Below are 6799 nucleotides of genomic sequence, written 5' to 3'. Positions count from 1 at the left end.
TATTAAGTTCGACATAATAAAGTACTAAGTTGGACATAATAAAATATTAAGTTTGACATACGAAAGTACTAAATTTGACATAATAAAATACTATATACATTAAATCCGATAAACTAAACTAAATCAAACACTATTTAGAATATCTCACGCTTGACGTCTACCTCGCATTGTGTTGGTTTCCCTGAAAAAAACGTAAAATAATTAATAAAAAAATAAAAAGCAAAAAAAAAACAGGGGAGGGGGGGCGGACGCCCAAGCCGGGCACCAGTAGCTGTTTTGCCACCTGATTTGGGCGTGGATTGATGGTTTACACGCCCAACTTGGGCGTATAAAACAACTTCGGGCGCCCGGGTTGGGCTTTTGCCCTTTCTGTCTAGATTTTTCGAACAAAATGATGAAATTTTTTACCTCGTTACGATGTGTATCCCGGACTTCATCCAATGAGCTCTTGCTATAAATATCTAGCTAGTGACATATATATATAATATGTATATTAGTCTCTACTACATAAAACAAATGGATGAATAAATTAGCTGACATCTCTTATTTTAAATTTCTACAGGCGCAAATATAATATGATATAAATAAAAATCTTATATGTCACTTGACCAATAAAATTAATACAAATAAAATAAAATAATATTATATATATACATAAAAATAGAACAAATCACACACATGCTCTTTTCGATCTCCTTAATTCCTCTCAAGTTTCTCTCTCTAAAGCCTACTCTTTCTCTCTTTCCCACCGTCTTTTTGTCACGTTTTTTTCTTCCCCTCTCCTCTCTATCTCTTTATCTCACATATCTCTCTCCATAGTTATTTGTAATTGATTTATAATTTAAATTTGTAGTTTCTAATTATGATACGATGTTCCTTTCCGACAAATGAAGTCTACGTGGGGTGGAGTTGGTATTCAATCATTTTACAACTTTGTCATGTCAATAATTGGTATCACTTTGCTCCCTTCTACTTTCGATTGCATTGATTTGCCCCATGTACTTGAAAATTTGTCTCAATGTGGCCCTCGCTGCTAGTTGTCAGACATTTAACCTTAACACCGTTTGATCTAAATTCTGAAATTACAAAAACGCTACCTCTCCCAATTTAATTATTATAAAAAAAAATTAAAAAAATTAGAAAAACAAAAAGTAAAATAATAAAAATTGAAGACAACGAGAAAACATAGTCCACTACGGCAACTACAATTTTTTTTTTTTTATTTTTTTTATAATTATTTATACTGGGAGGGGGCGGCTCTCTTTTGTAATTTTCAGATTGAGATCAAACGGTGTTAATGTCAAAAGTTTGAAAATTAACGGCGAGGGCCACATTGAGACAATTTTTCAAGTACAAGGGAGGCAAATCGATGCAATCAAGAGTAGAATGTGGTAAAGTGGTATTGAGCCAAAGTACAAAGGGGAAAAATGAATTTACCCTTTTTATTTTATACAATTTTTTTAAAATGAATGAGTTAAACCAACAAAAGTCAGATATTGTGTAGAATAAGGCAATGTTTGGAACCATTTCTATTTTGTTTTCATTGTTTCCCAAAAACAAAATGGGATTTATTACACTTTTCAAATTATTTTCTCAAAACAGATTCAAAAGTTTCTCTCTCCTTCAGACATGATGTGACTGCTACAGTAAAATGATTTGACTGCTACAGTAAAAAAATATCTTCACTAGAAAACAAATAAACATCACTTCATCTTTCAATTTTTTTCTTAAAAAATACCTTTTTCTAACACCTTTAAACATGATTTGACTGCTACAGTGTATTTTATCTCCTTTCGAAATACAAACAAACATTACTTTCATTCTCAAATTATTCCCTCAAAACATATTTCCTCAATATGAAATCAAAATAAGATCCAAAACGCTTCCAAATATTGCCTAAAAATCTTGTATAATATCCCGAATATTGAGCTAATTGCACATAACCCCTGTGAAATTTCGAATTGCCGAAAAAGTCCTCGTGTTAAAAATATTAGCAAGGACCCCCCTATGTTGTGTTTTACGAAACACACTGCCCCTTACTTCAAAATTGATGGTTGACTTATATGAAATGACTAAACTACCCCTAATATGTTTTTTTAGTAATTTTCATTTTAAAAAAAAAAGAAATGAAAAAAATATTATCACACAAAACGGAGCAAACCACCTTCTCTCATCTTCATTGCTAGGAAAAGGAAAAGCATGGTTGCTGACAATGGTGGGTGGGGATTGTGGTGGGTGGGGATTGTATTTTTTATTTTTTTTCTAATCCGAAGAAAAAAGTGTGTATACGATTTAATTAATCTTTCTGCAGCTGCTTCTGAATACTAAAAAAATAGCGGTGGTGGCATTGAAAGGCAGTGGCGGCGGCGTGGTGGAATCGGAGAGTCGGCAAATGATTCTTCGAGTTTGACATTCTTCTTCTTCTTCCTGAAGGTACGAATTATAATTTTCACAAATTAAAAGAAAATGCTATGGAAATTGGAAGAAAGTTCTTTGAAGGGTTTTTGTATATTTTTTTGTTTGGGCAGGGATGTGCCGAAAAATTTGGAGGCGCCGTTTTTCTTCCTGTTTGTTCTCTTGGATTTCGAATAGAAATGAACTTCATGTTCAGATATGGATTTGGTTGATGGTTTTTGCTGGAAAAAAATCATGGTGAAAAAATTGGAGGTTTACTGTTGAGGTTGAAGAAGATGGCTTAATTGAAAATATAAAGGACTCAATTGAAAATTTTAAAAACTTCATTTTGGTACTTATAAAATTAAAATGGTTGCATTTTGGTATTTTGTGTCAAAAAACGAACCCCCACTCTCATCCATGGCGAGTGAAGTGCACGGTGAACTCTTAAGGGCCTTATTGCCTTTGACTAATTTTTATAGGGGGGTATTTGCTAATTATTTTAACATGAGGTCGTTTTCAGCAATTCGAGATTACACAGGGGTGGTTTTTGCAAAAAACCCCCCGAATATTATACAAAATATGTAACTGGACAAATCATGTACAACGACGTCGACCTGAAAAGTAGTGGAAGAGAGGGAATATATCATACTCGTCACACTTGCATGAACATACACTGCCTACTTGACATGGCTTCATTCTGCGCCAAGTACTTCAAATATGATAATTATTTTAAAATTTTGGTTTACAAGTGGGATGGAAATTAATATAATATTTAAACACGGAGCCAATTATTCAGGGATAAGTCCAATTTTATTTAGATTTTTTGTAGGAATCATGGTCCATAAATTGAATGAGAAAGATATGTTGGAATTATTTCAATAATTATGTGGGTTCACATATGTAACGTAAATGTGTGTGGCTATCTAAAAGAAAGTCCAAATAAATTGTGATCTAATAAAGATTATTGGGTTGGACTTATGGGTATTAGACTATAATTATGGGCCTAATGTGTAGAGACAATTAGGGCTTAATTGTGATTTATTGATGGGGCTGAATCACAATTATAATATAACTGGACTTTACAGTTATATAAAGGGTCGTGGTCCCCAAAGAAACGCAATTATTCCGTCTCTTCTAAAATCCATCGTTAGAGAGATAATTAAGGAACTGTGGATTCTTTGGAAGACCTGTCCCAAATCCAGTGAAGATTCGAAGATTCGATTTCATGATGTAAGGTACGCTTCCGTGTTTATGTTTATGTTTAATTCTCGTTGATTCAAGCATGTTGGTTCTTGGGAATTCGTATGCATATACGAGAAAATTTCTAACAAGTGGTATCAGAGCCACCGTGTTTTGGATCATCGGAAATTTATATTTTATTTAATTCTCTTCGGTTAAGTATGATTAATTGAAAATCTGCAATTAGGAATTAAATTTAAGTATCGTGAAATTAGTGGCTATAATCTGATTGATTTTGTTTTGAATTAATTTTATTGTTCGATGTAAGATCAATTCAACCTAAAATTCAATTAGGTTCTTCGGTTCAAACTTCAAACCCTTCGGATGAATAACTAAGTCTAAAGCATGAATCTTGTATTGAATTGAATATTATTATGGAATTATTCAGTTGTCCTAATTCCGTAATAATATTTCAGTTTTGGATTAAAGTTTTAAGGATTCATTCATTAAGAATAAGAATTAAGGTTAAAGGAATAAAATCTGAGAATTCCAAATCTGAAATAAGGGGCGGCGGCCATCAAGTCAAGCCCGCTGCACCGTTTTTTCAGTACCATCAATTTCGGCCGTCGTCGACCACCAACCACCACCCCCTCACTTCTTTTCCGGCGTCCATTAGGTGATATGGGCGGATTGCGTGCGCTCATATTATTACTGTTGTTGAGTGGCGTGATTCGCCGAAAGGGAAGCCGGAGCGCCGACGGTGGATTCCGACGGCGTTGATATTTGTGGGATGCGTGTTTCCGGCGGTGGTATGTGGATGATGTGGTATTGGTGGTGGCGGTGGAGTTAGCTGAGGTATGACGGCGGTTGATTTGCTAGAGAGGCAAAATTAGGTTGATAAAGTTCTAGCAAATTGCAACTTACTCCAATCAAGTTTTCTGAAATTACAAATTGACCCCATGTTTGGGTAATTCCTGATTTTGGGCTGGGGTCAATTTATAATAAATGAAAACCTGATTTTTGGGACCAAAGCTTCCAAAAAGTGCATTTCAGTCCCCACTTTTAAAGTTTCTCCCAAAACAGTCATATATTTTTCAAAAATATATTATATATCTTAAATTAAGTATTTCTGAATCTTAGGCCCCTTTTCACTCAAATGCTTTTCTTTCAAAATTTCAATTCAGTCCTCTAAGTTGAAAGATTTTCTGGTTTTGGGACAAAGGCAATTTTTAAGGAATAAAATGTTGATTTAAGGTTTTGGGGCCGTTTGAAACATTTCAATTATTTTGAGGGACCGAACTAATATGTGAATTCTTTTATATTCATTTAAGGTTTTGTTTGGTCAATAAAGTGAAATTCATTTTGAATTTCAAATTCGGTTTTCCAATGCTAATTTGGGGAATTTTCAGATTTTTAAAGTTCATGCCTTATTAGGCTTAAATGTTTTAATTAATGGGTCGAAATAAGGATATGAATTAATTTTTTAATTCAATACGTTTCTGACCAAGTATAATTTAAACATTAACAAATCAAATTATGAATACGGTTATTAATTAACCAAATAAGGTTTGACTCATTCGACATTTGACTCAAAACCCTTGTTTTAAGTCTAAATTGAGTTACTGATATAGTCCAAATCCATATAAAGTTAGATTTATTGGTTAAAATTTATTTTGGCCACTATCTAAATAAGATTGAATTGTGAGCCCCACATTATCTTTAGCTCAAATTCAAAATAAAGATGGATTCGATGTTTTCAATTCGTACTCATTTTTTATGAATAACCATATTACTGAGTTTGATTCGAAAACAATATAGTGAGGCAACCTTATAGTTGGATACAACCTGTTAGCGCTCAGGTGATATCTTTAGAGCCTTAGCGTTCAACAACGACTTTAAATTTTTGAATATTTTTTTGGGTACATCTAATGACTTGTTATTAAGTTTGTCTGACACTTAAAATAACTAATTGAAGCATGAAGCCACCCTCGTGACCTCTCTGCGTAGGTTAGCTTATTGAGATTGTCAAGATGATTGTGTGTATGTGAATTCATGCGAATATTTAACTATACCCCTCGGTATGTTGATATTTGGCGGAACCACATATGCATATGTGGTAATAAATATGTGATGGTTGTTGGGCTCCATGTGAATGATAGTTGCATCCCTCGATGGACTTATTATTTGACAGGATTTACTATCAATGTTTGATTACTACAACAAGAGTGCCACTTACAGTTAATATTATTGTCCCCTCGGCTTGATATTAATGTTGTGCTAGGCATCTTGAGATGTATTCCATGATCATTTAAAGTTTTCAAAGTCAAACTTTGGATTATAATGTGCGCATATTGATTTTATTTACGTTCTCTATTTAATTTATTTACCTGCTTACACATTATCTGCCTATAACGCTTTTGTGCTTAGTTGCACAAATATTTTTATTATTATTATTTGTTATGGTGCATAGATCTTAATTTTTTATTTTGGATAGAACAATAGAAGAACCTAGTGTATATCATCGTTCTAATTATAAAATTTAAGATCATTAGGTGCATCTATTTTAAATGTTTTTTTTTTTGGGCATAAGGTTTAATTAGGGGCTACGTACTAGAAGGTTCCTTAACGACTCTAAGGAGACGTTTTCTTTAAAACGATAAAGTTGCAACAAATTAGATTTTGACATCTATTGTTTAAATAAGGTATAAAGAAAAGGAACATAAATGAGCACATTAAGTAATAGTCTAATCTCATTTTCAGTTATAGCACTTCAGTTAGTGTGGTTTTGCTGACTTGAAAGTGGATATGGTTTAATTTATTTTTCTCTGTGAACGGTCAATATAAGATTTGTTGTAAAACATAAAGAATAAAACTTTGACCGTTCACACGAAGAATAACTAATTAAGGGAGAAAAGACTAAGTGCTAATTTGACTAGTACATCTTAAGATAAATCATTATAGTTGCAGTTTACATCTGAGGTACGTTGAAAAACGTAATTATGTTTGTTTCTCACTTTAATTTGTTCTAAAATATATTTCGACTTTGTACCTAGACACATTTAGTGAATAAATCCTGGGTTACACTATTCACTTAAGTGTGTATATAAAGGGTTATTCACATAACCAACATTTAATTGATGTTGAAAGATATACATTTATAAAGATTATGTAAGCATTTGGGATTGAGGCTATGAGGACTCTTAGGTTTCTTTTGAATTATGAA

General features: G+C 32.9%; 1 long non-coding RNA gene across 1 annotated transcript; it reads left to right on the top strand.

The window, feature by feature from the left end:
* Window positions 1-2318: 2318 nt before the first annotated feature.
* LOC148770000 (uncharacterized) lies at window positions 2319-2736 on the top strand. Its single transcript, XR_016031529.1, has 2 exons — window positions 2319-2433; window positions 2529-2736. It is a non-coding gene; the product is annotated as an uncharacterized LOC148770000 (long non-coding RNA).
* Window positions 2737-6799: the final 4063 nt, after the last annotated feature.

The sequence above is a fragment of the Erythranthe guttata genome, chromosome 6 (genome assembly GCF_056151865.1).
Source record: "Erythranthe guttata isolate IM_541 chromosome 6, IM_541, whole genome shotgun sequence".
In the NCBI taxonomy this organism is placed as follows: Eukaryota; Viridiplantae; Streptophyta; class Magnoliopsida; order Lamiales; family Phrymaceae; genus Erythranthe; species Erythranthe guttata.
Note: the sequence above shows the minus strand (reverse complement) of the source record. Positions and strands in the feature narration are given on the sequence as shown.